Here is a 26,232-nt window from a genome sequence, read left to right on the forward strand (position 1 = left end):
TCGATTCTCCTGTTCCCTGGATGCTGCCTGACCTGCTGCGCTTTTCCAGCAACACATTTTCAGCTCTGATCTCCAGCATCTGCAGACCTCACTTTCTCCTCGATGAGCTATTGAAGGTCAGTTGCTTTTATGAAGTAGGAAACGAGAGGGTCTGGGCTGGGAGGAGACGGGAAAATACTTTTCCAACTTTCAAACGTTTGGCTGCTAAATTTTTCTTCTGGAACATTCACTAGATTTATGGATCTGAAAACTTTGGAATAGTCATTGCTTTTAAATTAACCTTTCTACTCAAGGGGAAGAGGAGACTAGAAATATTAATGAAGATATGGTGACACTGTTTTCAGTTTTAATGATGTAAATGCCCAATTTGGAAAGTCTAATATTATTCACAACAGCAAATAAGATTAAACATAACCACTTTGGAAGCACCTACTCCTGTTTAACTGCATTTTTCTTCTAGCTTTCCTGAATTTTATTTCTAGCACTCAATGTCATCGCCACCACAGGAAACAAGCGTACATGGAATTCATCATTAAGAATTAAACCACTGAACTCATGTACCTATTGTGTTCCTTTATTCCATAATTTCCTTTTCCTTCCAGAATTAGCAAAGCTATTCTGATGATGTCTGTGCTTCATCTACTAACTCCGGTAATGTTTCATAAATCTCTCTTTGCTGAATCACTTACATCTAATTTTATATCAGCATCAGCAGCTTTTTGGGAAAAGGGTAGCATCATAAAAGGGAGTTGTTGAACTAATAATCCACATGTCAGGTGTAGTGATTGAGTTGTGAGTTCAAATCCCATCATAACTTCTGAGGGATTTAAACTTAATTTATTAAATCAGATTAAAATGCCTATCTCTGTAATGATGACAATGAAACATGCGAATTGTAGTAAAAACCCATTTGGTTTTCTAATATCATTGAGGGGAATAGATCTGGCATCCTGACCCAGTTTCGACTACATACCTCCAGACTCACAACAAAGCGATTGACTCTTAACTGCCTAATTAGAACTGTCTAGCTCACAATTCTCTCAGTTGCTTTCAAAAAAGCTGCTCTCTTTCTCAAAGTTAGCAGTGAGCAATAAATGCTGGCCTTGCCAGTCATAGTAAATGAATGAATTGAAAATAACTTGGAACAAGTCTGTTGCTATGTACGAAAAATGCTGTAAGTACTCAGCAAGAGAGAAGTAAGAGTTGAAAAGCGCAATAGATCAGACAGCATCCAAAAAGCAGGAGATTCAACATTTCAGGCATAAGCCCTTCAACAAGAATGTTGGTGGGTAAAGGGGCTGAAAGATAAATAGGAGGGTGGGGGTGGGGCTGGGGGAAAGTTAGCTGGGAAGGCAATAGGTAGACGCAAGTGGGAGATGATTGTGATAGCTTGGTGGAGTAGATAAATAGGAAGGAAGATGGATAGGTCAAGAAAGTGGAGCCAAGCTGGAGGATTGGATCTGGGATAAGATTGGGGGGGAGGGTGGTGGGAGGGGGGGGTAACTGGGAGTAGAGGAAACTGTGAAATTGATTCTGTGTGGTTGAAGGGTCCCAAGACGGAAGAAAGGCGTTCTTCCTTCAATTGTCGGGTGGCTTGGATTTGGTGGTGGAGGAGGCCTTTAGTGGAGTGGGAAAGGGAGTTGAAGTGGTGGGGTTGTTTGGTGTGTGGTCCAGAGATGTTCCCTAAATTGCTCCGCAAGTTGGTGCCCTGTCTCACAAATATAGAGGAGACTACATTGAGGGTAACGGACACAGTAGATGAAGTGGGTTGATGTGCAGGAAAATCTTTGCTGGATGTGAAGAGATCTTTTGAGGCCATGGACAGAGATGAGGGGGGAGGTGTGGGCACAGGTTTTACACCTCTTGTGGCACCAAGGGAAAGTGCCAAGTGTGGAAAGTGGATTGGTGAGGGATGTGGACTTAACGAGGGAGTCACGGAGAGAATGGTCTCTGCGGAATGCTGATAGGGGTGGGGAGAGAAATATGTCTCTTGTGGTGGGGTCTGATTGTAGGTGATGGAGGATAATGTGCTGTGTCCGAATGTTAGTTGAGTAGAAGGTGAGGATTGGGAGGTTCTGTTCTTGTTGCGGTTGGAGGGGTGGGGTTCACGGATGGAGGTGTGGCAAGTGGAGGAGATGCACCGGCGGGCAATGTTGACCACATAGGAGGGGAAATTGTGGTCTTTCAAATAGGATGCCATTTGGGATGTCCTGGAGTGGAACTGGTCCTCCTGGGAGCAGATACGGAGGAGGTGGAGGAATTGGGAGTAAGGGATCATGTTTTTATGGGAGGCAGGGTAGGAGGATGTGTAGTCCAGGTAGCTGTGGGAGTCGGTGGGTTTGAAATAGATCTCCGTTTTGAGTCAATCGCCCAAGATGGAGCTGGAGAGGTCCAGGAAGGATAGAGGGATTCAGAGTTAAGAAGCTTAGTTTTTGCTTTAGACCGATTATTAGACTAATTGAGGTAGGCCAGTGCAGCCATTAGGATCTGGTCAATGGTGGATAGCAACTCTGCTGAGGCTGGGTGTCAGTTTTGAATTGGAGAAGAATTCTGTGCTGCAAGCCTGAGTTAGGATCCACTAAGACCTCTTTTTCATTACTTCAGCTGTGATTACCTCCACAATGATAATTTTACAGTTGTGCTTGTGCTTGGGTTTAAATATTTTGCAAAAATGAAGACAGTGTATCCATTTTGAGGTTCCTTATTTTGCCTCTCTCTCCATTTCTTGTACAGTAGGATTACGGTTTGCCAAATTCCAATCTGTGAGAACCATTCCAGAATCTATAGAATTCTGAAGGATGACCACCATTGTACCTATTATTTCTAGGTATCTTTTCTAACAGCCTGCAAGGTAAGTCATTGAGTTGAGTGCATTTATCTACTTCAAGTCTCAGTAACTTGTCTACTACTTTTTCAAATCAATATTAATGTCTCACAGATCCTCCTTTACACTGATCCCTCGATTCTCTATTGTTTCAGGGAAGTTTTTAGTGTTGTCTTCTGTGAAGGCAGGCACACAATATTAGCTTCATTTCTCCAATATTTCATTATTCCCCCAATACAAATTCTTCTGACTCCACTTGTTATAAACCCATAATTATTTATATTGATCTTTTCTATTTTACACACCCATAGGGTATTTTACATACATTTCTATGTTTTCGCTCGTTTACCCTAATATTTTTTCTTTCTTAACCTTTTTCTTGGTCCCTTTTTGCAAAATTCTCCCAATGCTCAGACTTGCCATTTTTAGGCAACTTTATTTGCTCTTCCTTTGTTCTAATATAATCCTTGATTTATTTCATTTGCCACCATTGGAATATTTTCCTTGCTGGAATTTTGTGCATTAAATAGAAGTATTTTTATTATAAAATTGGATTAGTTCTTAAATGCTAACTATTGCCTATCTACCACCATACCTTTTAATGTAACTACCAATCCACCATTGCCAGTTTGGCCCTCTTACCTACATAATTTCCTTTGTTTAGGTTTAACACCCTACTTTCTGTTAAAACATCATTGCCAAACTTATGTAACACTCTATCATATGCTCTTTCTTGTCTAAAGGCTCCATTACACATGATTATTAATTAACCCTTTTCCACTACACAATACTGAATTAATATACTCTGTTCCCTGGTTGATTCCTCAATGTACTGTTCTCAAAAAAAGCATCTTGCATATATTTGAAAAATTCATCCCTCACACTTATTCTAATTAGGTTTAGGCTTATGTTCTATTTTTGTTCTATTTGCCTTGTTAAATGCACTCTTAATTTCCTGATTAATTCTGTGATTTGCCAACAAACAATTCCCCCAATGTTTTCTGCCCCTTGCTGTTTCTTAGTTCTACCCAAACTGATTAATATCTTAAATTTTAGAACTTATCTCTAACTATAAAACTAATTTATCCTATATAACAGACCCAACTCCCCACTCCACCATTTCTTCCTAGATTTACAACTTGTGTGAATTTCATGCAGTCTTGCATATTCAAGTCCCACATTTGGTTTCCTTGTAGCCATGTTTCTGCAATGTTATCAGGTGACACATAGGAGTTACCAATTAAGCTGACAATTTCATTGTGAATGCCTTAATATTGTCAATTTTTTCACTTTAAATATCTCCTTGCTGTATTCTCCTTGATCAAAAGAGCTTAATTTGCCACCTGGCAGCCCGTAATCTTCTCAGATGTGAATATTGCCAGGAGAGTCAGACCACTAAATTCAATTCTCACGCTTTTAGTCAAAATTTTGAATTGTCAATGACACACAGAATCTGTTTTTACTTGACTGAATCCGCATTGTACCTGAAAGTTCTATTTCTTCTTGAAGTCTCTAACAGAATATTGGTTGGTTACATGTTTGAGAAGCATTTAATTACTGCTTTGGATTAAACTATTTCAGAACTATCATATTGTGTCACTAAAGACTTTGGTTTTAACTGAAGAATTCTGATTAAACTTTAAATAATAAAAGAACAATCTGACCAGTTATAGCCTTTTGGTATGAGCCTGTATGCGATGGAGAATATATAATTATTCTTGGTTACATATTAAGTGCCTCATGGTACTAAGAAATGTCTGACTTGACAAGCAATTCATTTAATTATTATTTTCTACTAATAGAGAGCTGGGAACTTTTTACCATTGTGAGGAACAAACCTTTTGCCTTGTGAATACTGAAGCACTCTACTAACACATTTCTTTTGGCCATTTCAGAGTGCAGGGAATGGGGACAGATTATAAAAAGTTGGGTTTTGGTTATGATTGATATGGAGTTAAAAATGAACTGGAAAATGTGTATTTTTCACTAAAGATCTTTATTATAATTGGAAAACCAAGAAGAAAGCTGAATGTACCGGAAATCATCAAAGGGTGAAAGGAGTAGTCACAGACTGAAGCAGATCAGCAAATATTCAGAAAGATTGAAAACCTACAGCAGAAACAATATTACCATCTCTAATATGACCAATATGATTAAAGATTCCCTTTCTGAATTACCAGGCTGCTAGGGGAGCCGATGCTTACTCTATGACAATGTCTCAGTGAATGAGAGTTGACTTGGCATCTCCTGTTGTATAAATTGTTGTGATCATTTGAAAATTAGCATTCTTGTGTTGGTCCTGATGAGGACAAGACTAAAAGCTTTAGCAATCTGTCTCTTTTCAGCAAGATTCAAGTTTTGGGTTATGTTATGACATAGGGATAATAAGCCAAGCCAAAACAGCCTCACTATCATTGGATTCACAACACAGTGAGAATAAAGCATTCAATGATCCTCAAATTTGTTCAGTTGTTCCTAACTGACTTTATGAATAACAGATCTTGGACCCATCTTAAGCAAGAATTCACAATTTATTATTGACAATGAAACTTTAGCAGAACGCAAATAAACAACAGATAAACAATCCAATTAATATCTATGATCTAAGCCCAATCTTTTTTGATCATAACCATCCCCTGCTCACACGCTGACAGACAGAGTTAAGGAATTTATTTTTCAGACTGGAGGCCTGTGACCAGTGGTGTGCCACAAGAATAGGTGCTGGGGTCCTCTACTTTTTGTCATTTACATAAATGATTTGGATGCGAGCATAAGAGGTACAGTTAGTAAGTTTGCAGATGACACTAAAATTGGAGGTGTAGTAGACAGCAAAGAGGAATACCTTAGATTACAACAGGATCTTGACCAGATGGGCCAATGGGCTGAGAAGTGGCAGATGGAGTTTAATTCAGATAAATGCGAGGTGCTGCATTTTGGGAGAGCAAATCTTAGCACGACATATAAACTTAATGGTAAGGTCCTAGGGAGTGTTGCTGAACAAAGAGACCTTGGAGTGCAGGTTCATAGCTCCTTGAAAGGGGCATGGATAGGGTAAATAGGAAAAGTATTTTCCCTGGGGTCAGGGAGTCTAGAACTAGAGGGTATAGGTTTACAGTGAGAGGGGAAAGATATAAAAGAGACCTTCGGGGCAACATTTTCATGCAGAGGGTGGTCCATGTATGGAATGAGCTGCCAGAGGAAGTGGTGGAGGCTGGTACAATTGCAACATTTAAGAGGCATTTGGATGGGTTTGGAGGGATATGGGCCGGGTGCTGGCAGGTGGGACTAGATTGGGTTGGGCTATCTGGTCGGCATGGACGGGTTGTTTTGATGCTGTACATCTCTATGACTCTATGACTCTAAAATGAAAGAGCTTCGAATTGCCAGTTCAACAATGCATACCAGGCCTTCATGAAATCCTTGTATGATAGCTAGTATTACAATCATGTAGAACTGAATATCTTGTTAAAGTCATAGGTTAATGCAAGCAACTATAACAGTCTTTTACAGACTTTTACTTATTTCTTACAGACTGAGATTCTTTTCTCAGAACATTCAACAAATTGATAAATGGAAAGAAATTATAGAGAGTAAAACCAAAAAAAACTGCAGCTCAGAGGCTACTTTGACAAAACTGCCTTCTGTCCAAAATCCACTCAAAGCAAGTTCACTCTTTGTTTTTTGAAAGAATTCAAATGAACTGCGGATGTTGGAAATCAGAAACAAAAACAGAAACTGTTGGAAAAACTCAGCATGTTTGGCAGCATCTATGGAGATAAATCCAGTGACCCTTATTCAGAACTGCCACAAAACTGAAACATTAATTGCACTGATAAGATTTAGATGCTATAATACATTACCTGTATGTACAATATGCCATGTAGGAACCTTGGGTTTTTTACTAAGCTAGTGAACAGAGTGGATATGAGAGCTGGAGGTGGGTCAGCGCCTGATTTTAGCAAGAGTGACCATTTTGTTGGGGAATACTTGATAAGATTGAATTCCTATATGAAATGAAAGTATTGCTCATTGCAAATGTGTTCACATTGGAATCATATATCATTGCAGCATTGTTGCAGAGTCCAATATTACATATTCTCATTGTGATACATTCTCCAGTGAGGAGGAGAGGTGAAGAAGAGATGGAAGAAGCCAGCAGAGCAAGAGCAGGGGTCACAGAAATTGGATGAAAGAAGCCAACAATCTGAGGAGTGAGGAGTCTCCCAGGGAAGATGGCTGCAGCAGGCAGAGATGAAGTTAGAGGCCATACCTTATCAATCATGTGGATATGACAAACCTGCAAATCACTTACAGTGCTTCACGGGACCGTGCCTTTCATGAGTCATAATAATATCCTTGTGTGGTACAATTGTCCCAGAGATACCATCTAACTGTTTGGGGGCCATCCTTTATCTGCAGCATTCAAAGCCATAATGACATTCACCCTTCTGTATCAGGGTCATTTGAGGCTTCCTGGTTGACATTATCCAGCATTCAGCACCTCTCTGTGTTACAGTATTTACATGATACTATCTTTCACTGTGTTCAGCAGTTCATTGCATTCAGCACTGACAACATGAGCCAAGTAGAATCAACCAGAATCTTTGCTGCCATAATAGGTTTTCCAAGGGGGCAATATATAATGTTGCTGGTTGTAGAATATATTTGGAATGATTGAGTGGTGCTCACTATGAGCTGCAGTCCCTTATTCCCCTTGTCCTCAATGCCTTTGATGGCTGTCCCTGGTTACTTGCTGCAAGGCCCAGCTTGGGAATCTCAATCCATTCAGCTAAGCTGACTCTGCCTGATCATATTATGTATTTCTAAATGCTCTGCTATTACATCCTCTATAATAGGCTTGATCTCTCCATAATCAAGACTCACTCACTCTTCAGATCTTAAAAAATTAATTGAAATGTTTGCAGCACTCATTCGAGGTTCTCTGACCACAAAGCTGCTGACCTCCATTGCCTTTTCTCTGTCCAGGCTGCTTTGGTCAGGCTGTGAGTTCTCCTCTTTCCATCAGTAGGCATGAGGAGCTCCAGCCTGGTGGAGGGCTTGAAAGAAGTCATTGTTGAACCTTGTAGCCATCCTAGACCTTTTGCCCTTCCCAACACTCTGCTCTTTTCTCTTGATCACTTGCAGAGACAGGCACAGAGAGAAAACAGCTAGATACTGTAATTAGAATGTTAGAGCCTATTATAAAGTATGTAATAGCAGAGCATTTAGAAATACATAAAATGATCAAGCAAAGTCAGCATAGCTTCATGAAGGGAAAATCATGCCTGACAAACGTATTACAGTTCTTTAAGGAGGTAACAAGCAGGATAGAAAAAGGGGAACAACTGATTAGTGCCCACAGCTAATCCTACCCTTGATCATCAACAAAGAGATGGAAGGTGTCATTTGCAGTGTTACCAAGCAACATCTGCTTAACATTAACTTGCTCAGTAATGCCCAGTTTGTGTTCCACCAGGGCCACTTAGCTCCTGACCTCATTATAGCCTTGGTTCAAGCATGGACAAATGAGCTGAATTCCAGAGGTGTGGTAAGAGTGACAGCCGTTGACATCAAGGCCACATTCAACTGAGTGTGTCATCAAGGAACGCCACCATAACTGGAATCAGTGGGAATTAGGGTCAAACTCTTCATTGACTGGAGCTATGGAGAGAGTCACAGAGTCATACAGCATGGACAGAGAACCTTCAACTCAACTCATCCGTGCTGACCAGGGTTCCTAAACTGAACTAGTTCCATTTGCCTGCATTTGGTAGTTATCCCTGTAAATCTTTCCCATCTATATACATGACCAAATGTCTTTAAAATGTTGTAACTGTACTCACCTCCACCACTTCCTCTGGCAGCTCATTCCATATATGTACCATCCTCCAAGTGAAAATGTTGCTTCTCAGGACCTTGTTAAGTTTTTCCTTCTCACCTCAAACATATGCCCAGTAGTTTTAGACTCCCTATGGAAAAGACCTTGGCTATTCATCTTAACTATGCCCCTCATGATTTTCTAAACCTCTATAAGATCACCCCCTCAGCCTCCAATGCTCCAAGGAAAAAGGTGTAGCTTATCCCATGCCTCCTTGTAACTCAAACTCTCCAGTATCAGTAATATCTTTGTCAATATTTTTTTACCTTTTCCTGTTTACTAATATCCGTCGTGTCGCAGGAAGACCAGAATTATATGCAATACTCAAAATGTGTCCTCAGCATTGGCATGTACAGTTGCAACTGAAGTCCCAACTCTTGTGCTCAATGGTCTGGCTGTGGGAGGCAAGCGTGCCAAACACCTTCCTTACCACCCTGTCTACCTGTCATTCCACTTTCAAGGAACAAGATACTGCACTCCTAAGTGTCTCTGTTTGACAACACTTCCCAGGACCCTACTATTAACTGTGTAAGTCCTGCCCTGATTTGACTTACCAAAATGCAATACCTTGCATTTATTTAAATTAAACTCCATCTGCCATTCCTTTGCCCACTGGTCCAGTTGATCCAGATCCTGCTGTACTCTTAGATAACCTTCTTCACTGTCCACTATACCACCAATTTTGGAGTCATCTGAGCACTTACTAACTATGCCTCCTATATTTACATCCAAATCATTTATATAAATGACGAACAACAGTGAACCCAACACTGATCCTTGAGGCACACTACTGGACACAGGCCTTCAGTCTGAACAACAACCCTCTACCATCAGCCTTGTCACCTACAGTCAAACCAATTTTATATCCAATTGGCTTGCTCTCCCTGGATCCTAACTTTACTAATCAGTCTACCATGAGGACCCTTGTAAAAGGCCTTGTCAACATCTACCGCTTTGCCTTCATCTATCTTCTTGATCACAATTTCCCATGCGCAATGTTATGTTAACTATCCCTAATCAGTCCTTGCCTTTCCAAATACATTTAGATCCTGTCTCTCAGAATCCCCTTCACCAACCTATCCACCATTGATATCAGGCTCACTAGTCAGTATTTCCCGACTTTTCCTTGTGATCTTTCTTACAAAATGGCATTACACTAGCCACCGTTCCGGCACCTCACCTGTGGCTGTCGATGATACAAGTATCTCTACTAGAGACTCCACAATTTCTTCCCTACCTTCTCACAGTGCCCTGAGATACACTTGATGAGGTCCTGTGGATTTATCTACCTTTACGCATTTTAAGATATACAGCACCTCCTCTTCTGTAATGTGGATCTTTTCAAGTTATCCCGATTTATTTTCCCAAGTTCCCTAGCTTCCATGTCTTTCTCCACATTAAATATTGACACAAAATATGCATTTAGGACCTCACCCATATCCTGTGGTTCCACACACAGATGGCCTCGTTGTTCTTTAAAGGGCCCAGTTACTCTTTTGCCCTTAGTGTACTTGGAGAACCTCTTTGGATTCTCCTTAACCTTATCTGCCAAAGTTATCTCATGTCTCCTTTTTGACTTCTGATATCCTTCTGAAGTATGTTCCAAGACCACTTATACTCCTGAAGGGTTTTGCTTGATCCAGCTATCTATATCTGACATAAGTCTCCTTTTTCTCGACCAGAACCTAAATATCTCTAGTCATCCAATGTTCCCTACTCCTACCCACCATGCTCCTCACATTAGCAGGAACATATCAGCCCTGAGCTCTCATTATCATGGATTAGAAAGCCTCCCACTTGCCAGAAATCCTTTTACCTGCAAACAGCCTTCCCAATCAACCTTTGAAATTTTCTGTCTACTAGCATCAAAATTGGCTTTGCCTCAGTTTAGAACTTGTGGAGCAGGCCTTTAGTTTTCATAGCTAATTTAAAACTAATAGAATTGTAGTCACAGGTCCCAAAGTGAGACTAGATTACTTACAGTGTGGAAACAGGCCCTTCAGCCCAACAACTTCACACCGACCTTCCAAAGAGCAACCCACCCAAACCCATTCCCCTACATTTACCCCTTCACCTAACACTATGGGCAATTTAGCATGGCCAATTCGCCTAACCTGCACATTTTTGGTTTGTGGGAGGAAACCGGAGCACTCGGAGGAAACCCACACAGACATGGGGAGAATGTACAAACTCCACACAGACAGTTGCCTGAGGCAGGAATTAAACCCAGGTCTCTGGCGCTGTGAGCCAGCAGTGCTAACCACTGTGTCACCGTGCCACCCAGTGCTCCCCCATTAACACCTTAGGTACCTGTCCTACCTTATTTCCCAAGATGAGGTTGCGTTTTTCCACTTCTCTAGCAGAGCCTCTACATATTGATTGAAAATGCTTTCTTGAACACACTTAGTAAATTCCTTCCCATCCAAGCCCTTAACACTATGGCAGTCCCTGTCTATGTTTGGAAATTTAAAATTATAACCTACAACCCTATTATTCTTACAGCTATTGACAAACTCCTTAAATATTTGCTCCCCAATTTCTCTCTGATTATTAGGGGGTCACATAAGTTGTGATTGTTGGAGGTCAGTCATCTTGGATTCCACCAAGGCCATACATGACCATAGTACAGTGTTCAAACATGGATAAAGGAACTGAATTCCAGAGGTGAGATGATAGTGTCTTCCCTTGAGATCTAGGTTGAATTTGACCATGTATGATATCAAGGAGCCCTAGAGTAAGCAGGAATTGAAGGAAAGATACGCGCATGTCATACTTGGCAAAATAGATGATTTTCGTTGTTGGAAGTCAATCATTTCAGCTCCATGACATCTCTGCAGGAGTTCCTCAGGGTAGTGTTCTAGGCCTGACCATCTTCAGCTGCTTCATCAATGACCTTCCCTCCATGATAAGCCTCAAAGTGAGAACATTGGCTGATGATTGCACAATGTTCAGCACTATTCATGATTCCTCAGATACTGAAGCAGTCTATCTTCAAATGCAACAAGATCTGGACAATAGCCAGGTTTGGGCTGACAATTGGCAAGTAACATTTGCATCAGACAAATTGATGGGTGGAGTCCAGAACCAGGGGTCATAGTTTAAGGATAAGGGGTAAACCTTTTAAGACTGAGATGAGGAGAAATTTCTTCACCCAGTGAGTGGTGAGCCTGTGAAATTCTCTGTCACAAGAAGTATTTGAGGTCAAAACGTTATTGTTTTCAAGCAAACGATAGATACAGTTCAATCTCTAAAGGGGTTTAAGGGACATGAGGAAGGGTGGCACGAGGGTGTTGAACTCAATGATCAGCCATGATCATATTGAATAGTGGAGCAGGCTTGAGGGCCTACTCCTGCCTCTCTTCTATGTTTTTTTATGAGGGAAGTGACACTAAATTGTTGGAAAGGCAAGTGGTGAGGATAACACAAAGATCTTTAGAAAGATATAGACAGGTTAAATAAGTGGGCAAAAACTTTGCAGATGGAATATAATGTGGGAAATGTGAGGTTATGCACATTGTCAGGTAGAATAAAGGAGCTGAATAGTATTTTTAATGGAGAAAGACTGCAAAAGCATGCAGAACAGAGGCATATGGTCCTTGTCTATGAATCACAAAAATCTAGCATCCACATTCAACAGGTAATGGGAAACAGCAACCTGCCCAATGGCTATCACTTGGCTGATTCACATGTTATATACTGTCTTTCAAAGGCAGAGGGTGGGGGCCATTGACCTATTCCAAATCTGAAACTGACACTGGTCCACCTCCAACATTCGTGAAATCCCACCCATGGTGTCCAACTTCACTTTCTTCATTTATATGTACTGCAGCCATAATTTCTCAGCTGTGAAAATACGTGTACCACACATAAAATGGGCAGAAATGACCTTAATTTCTTCACCCATCCCCTTTACAATGGGATTTACCTTGTTGCTCTCAATCGATAAACATGGCCAAATAGTTTCAAAGTGGAAAGGGCTGCTGATTTGCAGATGAATTCCCCAACCAGACTCATATCAAGATTTATTTTTCAAACATCAACTGTGCCTGGAGGACCATCAATACAGCGAAAGATGCTCTTTCGTCTGCATGAAACTTGTTGGTCTTTCAGAACAAAGAGCTGACCTCGACCAAGTGTTGCAGACTGGCACATTCCAAGGTTCAGGACTATGTGCTGAGGGATGCACTAAAGCTTGAGGCAGCTGCTGCAGGGCAAGACCACTGTCTGAGCTCCTTCTACTGAAGTTAAATTGCAGTCCATTCAGTTATCAAAGCCTCACGTGCAAGTAAACATAGTCTCTTTCAAGTGAGAGATTCCTTTGGCTTGTGGGGATAGAGTCAAACTCCACTGCTTGTTTGTTTGTTTCCAGAACCAAACTGTGCTTGTGACTGTGTCTATATATAGATAGTTCATGAATAAAAAGTATATTTTTGAATACTCCTACACCAGCTACATTTTTTTTATTTCAAAAATATACTTTATTCATAAAACATTTTGATGATCTGTACAATTGGTCGTGCCATACATATGTGAACATTCCATACAGATATCGAGTAATTATTCGTATATACAGGTCTGTACATTTACTATCCATATATTTAACGTTGCTCAAAGTGAACTAAGAGATAAACCTGCAGGCTTTATTGAACATTTTATTATCCAATGTACTACCAATGTCTGTTAGGTTGTAGTGGACTTTGTTATTGGCATAGTTTTGGCAAGGAGGATCAAACAGTTATTGTTACTTAGTTCTCCTATATGAGTTCTTAGTATTGAGCTATTTGCTAATAATCTTCAAAAGAACTATTTCTGGACTGGCAAGCATTAAGACAGTTTAATTGAGCAGGGTGAACCAATCAAGCCCCACACTGAGGTTTGCTGTTTTCTGTCACGCTCTTGGCACAAGCTGAACAGCTTTATTCAGATGATAGTTGAAAGTTTCTGGAAATTTACTGAATGTAGCTATAATCATTAAATACTTGCCCTGTGCAGAAGATCTTAGTTGAAGCAAATGAACTAAACAAAAAAGACATCCATGCCTGTCACTAATTGCAAAAAAAAATGAAACCCAATGCTGGGCAGAGAAACTATTGAAATCTGCCAAAACCAAAAAGAATCTTTTGCTTAATCAGAGAAAGCACTGATTTCACATCCCATGGCAACACCAAGTGTACAACAGCATTGCTCAAGGGCTAAATTGTCAATTATTAATGGAGGGGGAGATGATGGCGCAGTGGTTTTGTCACTGAGTTTGTAATCTAGCAGGCCCAGGATTTTCGATTTAGATTGAGGTTTTACAGTCATGTGTACTCAAGTATGGGGTATGAGAGTACAGTAAAAAGTGTACAATGTTGCCACACACAGTGCCATCTTAGGTTAAAAAGCATGTAGGTACAAAATTTTCATTACAGAAGTAGAAAACTAAAGAAATAGGTTAAAAAATTCAGCCTTAGTTTAAAAATGGAAAATACAGAAATAAAGTTAAAAAGTGAAACATAACAGTCCTTTCTTAAGTCATGGATCTGCAGACGCTCCAGGCTTGGTTTACCCCGAGACATTCGCTCTCCCTGTGCTGATACAGGATTTGAACCACCATGATAGCTGTCAGAATTCAAATTTATTTGATAACATCTGGAATTGAAAACTTGAATCCAGTCTCAGTAAAGGACCTCGAGACCATTATTGTTGTCAAAACTTATCTGATTCAACAATGTCCTTCAGGGAAGGTAATCTGTCATTTTTAGCAGCTCTGGCCTACATACTTAATGTGGTAGACTCTGAATTGTGTGAGCAAGCCGTTCACTTCCAGGGTAATCATGGATGGGCAACAAATGCTGACCTTGCCCAATGATGCCCACGCACCATGAAAGGATAACTACTGCCTAAAGAGCAACTCACTTAAAAAAACAACTTGTGCTAAGTATAAATTGATCAAAGTGCTATCATTTGCTGACAGATAAGGATTCAAAATACTGCTGACAAGGCTGCAAATGGTGCACCAGGCTTTTTATGGTAGAAGCTAATGCCTTACGAAATAATTGGGACATTTTTATGAGGACTAAGAATGTCTATTGACAGATTTTTATGAGACCCCATGTGGACATGATAAATCATTTAAAAAATCTCTGATGTTTGTAGGATTTGAGGATTAATCTCCTGAACATTGCAACCTAGCAGGAAAAGAAATCATCAAGCTATTAACTAAATTATAACACTTTTCTTCATCAATTACTTTGGATACTTTCATTTGTTGATTATAACAATGTTGGTGACAGCAGAAATGGTCATTTTACTGTCGGAACCATTTGTATAAGTCGAGCACTGAGCTAACACTTCTTTGAATGTTACAGGTAAAATCAAGCCTTAAAGGCAGCTCACCTGAATTCTCCTGACGACTGTCCAATTTTAGAACGACTATTTAACTCAAAACTGCCTGGCATAGCTCCTGGTGAATGGGAAAAGAAACGTAACAATATAAATAAGATTTGAGAGGGTCTTGGGAGTATTTCATTCTTGGAGGTAAGAAAAGTGAGAGCTTCCAACTGCTCAGTGTCCCTATGGAATCTCTCTGAACACCAAGGGAGCTAGGTTGGAAGCTTAGAGCTAGAACAAACAGAGTTGTTATCTCTGGTTTGTTGCCTGTGCCATGTGCTGGTGAAGCAAAGAACAAGGAAAGAGCGAAGCTGAACACGTAGTTGCAAGGATGGTGCAGGGGGGAGGTTTTTGGATTCTTGGATAGTTGGAGTCTTTCTGGGGAAGGTGGAACCTTTACAAACAGGATGGTCTTCATCTGAACCAGAGGGGTACCAATATCCTTGGGGGGATATTTGCTAATTGGGATGGGGGCTTTAAACTAATGCAACAGTGGGGTGGGAACTTGAATTGTAGTTCCAATGTACAGGAGGTTGAGGGCAATGAGGTCAGGGATAGGTTTACAAGGTTGTGAGAGGGCACCGTTAATGAGGACGTTGGTTTGAAATGTGTGTATCCGGAATAGGGTGGGTGAACTTGCAGCATAGGTTGGTACCTGGTATTTTGATGTTGTGGCCATTTCAGAGACATAGCTAGAGGAGGGAAAGGAATGGTTGTTGTAGATTCCAGGATTTAGATGTTTCATCAAGAACAGAGGTGATGGTAAAAGAGGAGGGTGGGGGGGGGGGGGGGGGGGGGGTGGTTGTGGCATCTTTAATCAAGAGTAATGTCACAGCAGCTGAGAGAATGTTTGAGGGCTCATCCACTAAGGTAGTTTGGACTGAGGTTAGAAGCAGGAGAGGAGAGATCACCCTGTTGGGAGTTTTCCATAGGCCTTCGAATTGTTCCAGAGCTGTAGAGGAAAGGATAGCAAAGATGATTCTTGACAGGAGTGCGAATAACAGGGTAGTTGTTATGGGGCCTTTAACTTCCCCAATATTGACTGGGGGTACTATAGTTCAAGTAGTTTAGATGGGTCAGTTTTTGTTCAATGTGCGCACGAGGGTTTTCTGACACAGTATGTAGGTAGGCCAACAACGGGCAATGCTTTATTAGATTTGGTGTTAGGGAATGAACCCGGCCAGGTATTAGATTGGACGTAGGTGAACACTTTGGTGAGAGTGACCATAATTCAGTTATGTTCACAATAGTAATGGCAGGGATAGGTATACACTGCAGGTAAAGAGATATAACTGGGGCAAAGGAAATTATGATGCGATTTGGCCAGATTTAGGATGTATAGGATGGGGAAGGAAAACTGCAGGGGATTGGTACAATTGAAATGTGGAGCTCATTCAAGGAACACCTACTACCGGTCCTTGATAAGTATATATCTATCAAGAGGGAGATAGTTGTTGAGAGAGGGAGCCTTGATTTTCTAAAAAGGTTGAAGCTCTTGTCAAGAGGAAGAAGAAGGATTATGTGAGGATGAGGCGTGAAGGCTCAGTTAGGGGGCTTGAGAGTTATAAGTTAGCCAGAAAAGATCTAAAGAGAGGGCTAAGAAGAGCCAGGAGGGGACATGAGAATTTGTTGGTGATAGGATCAAGGAAAACCCTAAGGCCTTCAATAAGTATATCAGGAATAAAATAATGACTTGAGTAAGATTAGGGCCAATCAAAGATAGTAGTGGAAAATTGTGGAATTGTGGAAAGTTGTATGTGGAATCTGAGGATATAGGGGCAACGCTTAATGAATACTTTTCGTCACGATTCGTATTGGAAAAGGGAAATGTTAGTGAGAATACAGAGATACTGGTTACAGAATTAGATGGGAGGTTTTAGCAATTTTGGAAGATCTGAAAATAGATATGACCCCTGGGCTGGATAGGATTTATCCTCGGATTCTCTGGGAAGCCAGGGAGGTGATTGCAGAGCCTTTTGCTTCGATCTTTATGTCATCATTGTCGACAGGAACAGTGCCAGAAGACTGAAGGATAGCGGAGTCAGGACAACCCTGGTAATTACAGGCCAGTGAGCCTTACTTCAGTTGTGGGTAAGGTGTTCAAAAAGGTTATAACAGATAGGATTTATAATCATCTGGAAAGGAAATAATTTGGTTTTGTGAAGGGTAGGTCGTGCCTCGCTAACCTTAAGGTGACAAAACAGATGGATGAAGGTAAAGTGGTTGATGTGGTGTATATGGACTTTAGTAAGGTGTTTGATAAGTTTCCCCATGGTAGGCTATTGCACAAAACATGGAGTTTCGGGATTGAAGGTGATTTAGCAGTTTGGATCAGAAATTGGCTAGCTGAAAGAAAAAAGAGGGTTGTGGTTGATAGGAAATGTTCATCCTGGAGCTCAGTTACCAGTGGTGTGCTGCAAGGATCTCTTTTGGGACCACTGCTGTTTGTCATTTTTATAAATGATCTGGATGTGGCGTAGTGGAGAGGTTAGTAAATTTGCGGATGACACTAAGACAGGCAGAATTGTGGAGAGTTCCAAAGGATGTTGTGGGTTACAGAGGGACATAGATAAGGTGCAGAGCTGGGCTGAGAAGTGGCAAATGGTGTTTAATGTGGAAAAGTGTGAGGTACTTCACTTTGGAAGAAGTAACAGGAATGCAGAGTACTGGACTAATGGTAAAATTCTTGGCAGTGGAGATGAACAGAGATCTCGGTGTACTGGTGCATAAATCCCTGAACGTTGCCATCCAGGTTGCTAGGAATGTTAAGAAGGCATATGGTATGTTGGTGTTTGTTGGTAAGGGAATTGAGTTTTGGAACCATGAGGTCATGCTTCAGCTGTACAAGACACTAGTAAGGCTGCTCCTGGAGTATTGTTCTGGTCAGCGCATTATAGGAAGGATGTGGAAGCTTTGGAAAGTATTCAAAGGAGATTTACTGGGATGTTGCCTGGTATGAAAGGAAGGTCTTATGAGGAAAGAAGGCTGTTTTTGTTGGAGAAAAGAAAGTTGAAAGGTGACAGCATATAAGATAATCAGAGGATTAGATAGGGTGGACAATGAGAGCTTTTTTTCCTTGGATGGTGAGGCTAACATGAGGGGACATAGCTTTAAATTGAGGGGTGATAGATTTAGGACAGAAATTAGGGATAGTTCCTTCACTCAGAGAGTAGTAGGTGAGTGGAATGCCCTGTCTGTAACAGTAGTAGACTCGCTGACATTAAGGGCATTAAAATGGGCATTGGATATACAGATGGACAATAATGGAATGGTGTAGGTTAGATGGGCATCAGATTAACTTCACAGGCTGGCACAAAATCGAGGGCCGCAGGGCCTGTACTGTGCTGTAACGTTCTGTGTTCTATATTCTATGAAGCAGTTGTCTTTAGGGCCTAAGCACAGTGTGGTGATGATGGTGGTGGTGGTGGGGAGTGAGTTGGTTGCAGTGTTGTGGATGAAGGGTAGGATAGTGCGGAGGTCAACAGCTTTGGGATCACATCAATCCAGAGCTGCCACGTCCTCTGTAGCTGTTTACAAAGGCACAAGGAGAAATGCTGCCAAGTTAGATAGTGAATGTTTCTGATATGGAGCAGACTGCCAGAGAGAGTTGTTAATAGCTGTATGTATATTTGATGTTCGAGCAACAATCAACTTCCTCATTCCTCTAACTGAATAAAATATACATGAGCAGTGCAGCATTTCGGTTGAAGGTTTCTTAAGAGAATTAATAGCAAATAAAGGACTTTAACAGAGGAGTAAAGAAACAGTTACAAATCTCCGACTTAATCAGTGCAGCATATTTATAGTAGATGTGGCTGGCTCCTCTAACTTTGCCCGACCTTGTAATGCCATTAAACTTTATCGAAGTACATATTTGTCATGGGCAATACCAGAGAAGGTGAACTGGCAGCCCAATTTGCAACTGACAATTCTTATTTTCCATTCATTTTCCTGACCTCCTGCTGATTCCATGGATTATATTTGCTCTGACCAGTTGGACTTAAACTATACTGTTCACCGAGGAACCGGGAATCACACTTCAGTCATAGGTTCATAGAAATGTACAGCATGGAAACAGACCCTTCAGTCCAAATTGTCCATGTCGACCAAGTATACTAAATTAATCTAGTCCCATTTTTCAGCATTTAGCTCATATCCTCTGAACCTTTCCTGCTCACGTACCCATCCAGATTCCCTTTAAAGGTTGTAGTTATGCCAGCCTCCACCACTTGCTGTGGCAGCTCAGTCCGTACACGCACCACCTTCTGTGTGAAAAAGCTGCCCATCAGAGCCCATTTATATTTTTCCCCTCCACTTTAAACCTATGTCCTATCATTTTGAATTCTCCTATCCTGGGAAAAAGACTTTCACTCTTCACCCTATCCACGCCTCTCATGATTTTATAGACCTCAATAAGGTCACTCTTCAACCTCCCACGCTCCAGGAAAAAAAAACCCAGCCTATTCAGCCTCTCCCTATGGCACAAACCCGCCAACCCTGCAATATCTTTGAAAATATTTTCTATTATCCCTTCAAGCTGAATAACATCTTTCCTTTTAGACCAGAATTGAACACAGTATTCCAAATGTGGCCTAACCAATGTCCTGTACAGTCGCAACATGATATCTCAATTCCTATACTCACTGCATTGACCAATAAAGGTAAGCACACCAAACGCATTCTTCACTACCCTGTCTACCTGCGACTCCACTTCAAGGTATTTGTTTAGCAACATTCTCCAGGTCCCTACTATTAAGTGTCTAAGTCATGTCCTGAATTACCTTACCAAAATATAATGCCTCTAAATTAAACTGCATCTCTTCCATTATTTAGGCTATCAGCTATATTCTTAACAGTCTCAACTGAGCTGTAAAAGGATTGAATGTGACAGGATTTTTTTTTGTATCCCTGACTCCCCATGCAATGAATTACCTTTCCCAGGCAGGTGGACGAAGGAAGGTGCAAAATTGGGAGGATGGTTTTGTCCACAATTAGCAGTTAGCGAGTGAGTGTCAGCGGTAGTTCCTTGCTTGCACTCACTATGGATGAGAAAAAGGACAATGATCCCAGTTTAGAATAAGAGAGCTGGGTTTATTAGTGTAAATGCACAGTTATCAAACTCACTGAAGCTGGGAGCCATTGACCCAAATGTAGACAGTGTCAACAAAAGCAATAAAAATAATTTGTTTTTAATAAATCTTGGAAAGGGGCAAACTGAACAACAAAGTTGTTTGATGCAAAGTGCTTTGAATTCCCACAATGATCATGAAGATGTCTTCAAACTCATCACTGCCAGATTCACAAATTCCATCCATTCCATCAACATGATTATCTGCTCTTTAGAAAAACAATAAATTTGCTTGTGAATTTCTTTGGGGTATCCAGTGGACTTGACAAGGTGTTATAAAGACATCTGAGCAAGGAGAAGGCAGACTAATGCTTCAGTTCTGAATCTCCAGAGGAGTCTGTTGGCTTCCAGCTTGTTGCTGGGACACGTTGAGCATTTCCAGCAGTGCCAGTTTTCGTTTTGAGGTTTCTATCATTTGTGGTCTTTCATTTTAATTCTACGTACTATTATTGACAAGGCCACTGTACTGTGGTTTCATGAAAAATGAATAGAATTACTGAATGTGATCCTGAAACATTGGTAAAAAGCCTAGTGGGCAGAGATAAATTGGATAGCCACCGAAAACAGGCCTGGGGTTTAGGATGTGTGATTGACCAATATTATTTCAAAGTAATGCAGGCATGTTGCCAATTTCATGTTGCCCACAAATTTGAATGATTTCTACATGCAGTTATTGCTAACTGTGCTTGTCATTGCTGCAGGGGGACCCAAGCTGAAACTAGATGAGACTAATTAAAGCCAGCCTGCACTATTTTTGTATTTATTTACAAGGCATGGACATATTAACAAGGCCAGCATTTATTTCCCATCCATAACAGGAATGAACTCTTCAGCCTCTGCAGTTAATGTAGTAAATGTACACCCACATGCTCCAGAGTGTACAATTCACAGAGACAGTGAAGAAGCAGCAATATATTACCAGGTCAGGCAGGGGGATTGTAGGGGAACCTGGTGGTGTTCCAAGCATCTCCTGTCCTGGCTCTTCTAGATGCTAGAGGCTTCTGCTTTGGAAGGTACTGTTGAAGTAGTTGCAAGGTATCGAGTAAATGGTAAGTTTGTGGTCGAGGGAGTGAAAGCTGAAAGTAATGGACGTTTTATTCTGGATGGTGCCTTTGAATGTTGTTGGGTTGGGCTCATGAAACAAGTAGATAGTATTCCATCATCGACTGATCTTATGACTAGTAGGTAATGCACAGGTGGAGGAGAGTCAGCAGATGAGTGCCTCACCACAGAATTGCCAGTCTCTCACCTGCTCTTGTAAGTGGAAATTTATCTGCCTGGTCCAGTACAATCTCTAGTTGAGGACAATTAATCTGGATGTTAAAAATTATATTGATTACCTTCCATTTGTCTGGATGAGTGCCACTCCAACATCAAACTGAAATTAGCAATAACAAAAGTTATTTGTTAATGCATGGCTTGAATATTGCTGACAAATTAGATATTTTGTTGAAGCACTCAGGACAATTCACAAGAAATACCAATGTAAGTGGAAACAATTTTCAAACCATCTAAAAGGGAGTGCTGATTGGTTGGCCGTCAAGGACATCAACTGGCATCTGTACAGAAAGGCTACCATTGACCTACTCAATTTATGCTGTTTTACATCTTCTTTCTCCTCCCTCTTCTAGTTTGGCCTCATATACATGACCTTACCAAAATTAAAGGCTGAATCTTATGGCATGAGAGTTGAGCACACGTTGTGTCGAGGTTGGTGGATTTAATCTTGGAGTAAGACAATGTGAGATTTCTCATTTTATCTCACAAAGCTCAACATTAATTGGCTTTCCTATCCTGAAATTGATTATCACATCTGATTTCTGTCTATCCTTACTATGTGCTGTTCATGGAGTAACACGCCATCCACAGGAGGTCCCTGAATTGACTCACGATAGAGTAGAAAGAGTGCAGATAGATAGTGCACTGCCTGGCATTGAGTTCTTCACCCTTGTGATAAGATTACCTTGATGCTGACTGCTCCAATAAGGGCCTGGACTGGCATCAGAAGCAGTCCCTGACTTACTGTGCCAAGTGCCCCTGCTTGAAGGCTATCCCATTTGACTAGACTGAGGACCGCTGACAACAATGGCAAGCTTCCTGGCTTTGTGCCTTCACTAAGTGGCAAGAAAAGAGAGCAGTGATAGTAACCTGGTTTCTCTGGTTGAGGGGGCAATGCCCAAAAAAAGACAAGATAAGATAATACAAGGCAGAGATATTGTGAGCGTCCTGGTAGGCCCAGCTTATGAACATTATGACAGCAAGCAAAGAGCCCAGAGATGCAGCCAATCCAGTCCATGAGCTGTGTACATGTCCCTGAGTGCAAAATGTCCTAGCAGCATCATTACAATGCTCACAAGGTGCAACACTGAAGTGCAGAAGCATCCTGCAAATGGAGTGGAGATGTTCCAGGAAGGATCTTAGAGGCTGGCACATGTTGTATGCCAATGTGTGTGGATGTTGAGTATCCATAGACCATGTCCAAGATGTTGGTGTCTGGTGATCAGTAGGGGAGTCCCTTTGGAGCAAGAGATGAATTTAACCTACCAAGACCTGCTTTGGTGTGCATGTATAATCTTGCCAATGGATAGATTGTGTGGTGAAATTGGTAAGATTGCATCCCATGTCAAATTGAACTATTAACAAAGTGTTTAAGTGGCAACAATGAATGATAATTGTGAATTTTCTGCTGTGTCATGAGAAACTTGCCACACTATTTGAGTAAAGCGTGTAAGATGTGGTGAGATGATCTCGATGTTAAGGTGGGTCTTGACTGCCCGATTCTGACACACAGCTCACTGTCCTTGTGTCACTCAGACCTTGATAAATTCTGCACCTAATTCTTTTATCTAATTCTCCAAGGATTCCTCCTTATTGAGGGATCCTCTTTACTTCTGACCTGCCTCATCAGTGCCCATCTCCTAGCAGACCTTTTGAAGTTGCAAAACATCTAGCCCTGTTATTGGGCTTGTGGCATCTATGAGACAGTGAGGTCTGCAGATGCTGGTGATCAGAGTTGAGAGTGTGTTACTGGAAAAGCACAGCAGGTCAGGCAGCATTCGAGGAGCAGGAAAATTGACGTTTCGGACCAGAGCTCTTCATCAGGAATTTCTGATGAAGGGCTCTGGCCTGAAACATTGATTCTCCTGCTCCTCGGGTGCTGCCTGACTTGCTGTGCTTTTCCAGCAACACGCTCTCAACCCGAAGACATCTTTATCATGCATGTCATCCTTAAGTAGATGGCAATTTGAGTAGCATCCAACAGGAAGCCACTATTGGGAATGCCAGTCTTGCTGTTGTAAAATGTGGATACAGGCCCACTATTTTCCCCTGGTTTCAAGGTCCTGAGGCCTGCAGGGAAGTCCAACACTTTAATCCCCAAAATTGAGGTTAGTAACCCTTAGCAGGACCGAGGGTATGTAACCTTTGAATGACACTTTTAACTAATGTGCTTCCTGCCCTTTCAGGTGGGTGTAAAAGGCATCATGGTAGTACGTTAAAAAAGAAATTGCCCCTGGTGACCTTGGAAATATTTATTCCTCAACCAGAAACCAGTGATCATTATCACATTGCCAGTTGTCGGAGATGTTTGGATGAAATTCAACTACCATTTCAGCAATCACACTTTTAAATGCACACTATTGGCAATGAAGCACTCTTGGACATCCTGATGTTGTGAAAGACTGGATATATACATATTCCTTCACAGCACATTTCATTGCAAATTGCTAATTTCCTTGTATTGATTTTCCTTAGCTGAAAATGTTGCAAACAATTTCATGCGATTACTTGTCCACTCACTTATCTTCCGCATCCATCATAGAAGTTGTGTGAGAACAAAGTATGTTTTTATTACAAAACCAATAATTCATTACAATTGTTGGCTTGTTGTTGAAACCAGTTTGGCAGCTTCATGGTGAGTGTTTTCAGCTGGGTGTGGGTTGGGAGAGGTCAGGTGGTTCTGTTTGATCCAGCTTGACTGATGGTACAGGATTAAGTACAGGAGTCCCTTTGATCACTAGATTGCATTCCGGTTTATCAAAGAAGAGAAAGGAAAAGGAAGTCTTTTTGTGATCACTGGAAAGCTCAATGCATTTTGCTGCTGATGAAGTTCTTTGAAGAGTAGATATTATTTTAATACAGGATATTGAGTATAAGAGCTGGCAAGTCATGTTAAAATTGTACAAGACATTGGTTCGGCCGCATTTAGAATACTGTGTACAGTTCTGGTCATTACATTACCAAAAGGATGTGGACGCTTTGGAGAGGGTGCAGAGAAGATTTACGAGGATGTTGCCTGGTATGGAAAGTGCTAGCTATGAAGAGAGGTTGAGTAAGTTAGGTTTATTTTCACTAGAAAAAAGGAGATTCAGGCGGTCCTGATTGAGGTTTACAAAATTATGAAGGGTATAGACAGGGTGGGTAGAGACAAGCTTTTTTCTAGGGTGAAGGATTCAATAACGAGAGGTCATGCTTTCAAAGTGAGAGGTGGAAAGTTTAAGGGGGATACACGCGGCAAGTACTTCACACAGAGGGTGATGGGTGTTTGGAATGCGTTGCCAGCAGAGGTGGTAGAGGCAGGCACGGTAGATTCATTTAAGATGCATCTGGACAGATGCATGAGTAGGTAGGGAGCAGAGGGATACAAATGCTTAGTAATTGACCAACAGTTTAGACAGTACATTTAGATCGGCACAGGCTTGGAGGGCCAAAGGGCCTGTTCCTGGGCTGTAAATTTTCTTTGTTCTTTGTTCTGTGCAACAGCCAATTTGCTCACATCAAAACAACACAAACAGCGATGTGATGATTCCCCGATGATTGTTTTTCTGATGGTGATTAAGGTATAAATATTAGGCAGGACATCACAGATGACATTCTGCTGTTCTTTGAAATATTGCCATGGGGTCTTTAAACATCCATTTAAGGGGAAACATATAAAAGGCAATACTCTGACAGGGCAGTCTTCCCTCAGTTCTACATTGCAGTGTCAGTTTTGATTTTTATGCTTAAATCCTGGACTGAGACTTGATTCTATTCGGCCAGCACAGACCTTGCCATTATTACTAGTCACCCTTTTCAAATTCTGAGCAGTGGTAACATTTGATAAATTTTACTTGAACTTGCTTCTCCTGTGGTGAGTGTTTATAATATGTTATTAATATTATTTAGAGATTTGTGTTCTGAAGTAGAGATAATTGAGTAAATGGTTTTTAGTTTTGCGAGAGTGACTTATTTTAATCATCAATAATTCATTTTTCTAGCATTGGGTCAAAACAGAATTTCGAATAAATCACATGACTTAAACTAAAAGAGCTACCTGGTGAGATAGTTGCTGAAGTGTTTCTGAAGGTGAACTTTTGAGACTTAGAGAAAGATAGAACATAGAACATAGAACATAGAAGAATACAGCGCAGTACAGGCCCTTTGGCCCTCGATGTTGCGCCGATCCAAGTCCACCTAACCTATACTAACCCACTATCCTCCATATACCTATTATGTTGTGCCGATCCAAGCCCACCTAACCTATACTAACCCACTATCCTCCATATACCTATTCAATGCCCGCTTAAATGCCCATAAAGAGGGAGAGTCCACCACTGCTACTGGCAGGGCATTCCATGAACTCACGACCCGCTGAGTGAAGAACCTACCCCTAACTTCAGTCCTATATCTACCCCCCCTTAATTTGAACTATGCCCCCTTGTAATACCCGACTCCATACGCGGGAAAAGGTTCACACTGTCAACCCTATCTAACCCCCTAATCATCTTGTACACCTCAATCAAGTCACCCCTAAAACTTCTTTTCTCTAATGAAAACAGCCACAAGTGTCTCAGTCTTTCCTCATACAATCTTCCTTCCATACCAGGCAACATCCTGGTAAACCTCCTCTGCACCCGTTCCAGTGCCTCCACATCCTTCCTACAGTATGGCGACCAAAACTGCACACAATATTCCAGATGCGGCCGCACCAGAGTCTTATACAACTGCATCATGACCTCAGGACTCCGGAACTCAATTCCCCTACCAATA

General features: G+C 41.2%; 1 long non-coding RNA gene across 1 annotated transcript in view; it reads left to right on the top strand.

Moving 5' to 3' along the window:
• Window positions 1-7,654, top strand: part of LOC122555357 — a 12,082-nt gene extending 4,428 nt beyond the window's left edge. Inside the window, exons 2-3 of the long non-coding RNA XR_006313246.1 lie at window positions 2,734-2,851; window positions 6,893-7,654. This is a non-coding gene — a long non-coding RNA (uncharacterized LOC122555357). The remainder of the gene's footprint in view (window positions 1-2,733; window positions 2,852-6,892) is intronic.
• The last annotated feature ends 18,578 nt before the right edge of the window (window positions 7,655-26,232 follow it).

Source organism: Chiloscyllium plagiosum, chromosome 12 (genome assembly GCF_004010195.1).
Source record: "Chiloscyllium plagiosum isolate BGI_BamShark_2017 chromosome 12, ASM401019v2, whole genome shotgun sequence".
Taxonomy (NCBI): domain Eukaryota; kingdom Metazoa; phylum Chordata; class Chondrichthyes; order Orectolobiformes; family Hemiscylliidae; genus Chiloscyllium; species Chiloscyllium plagiosum.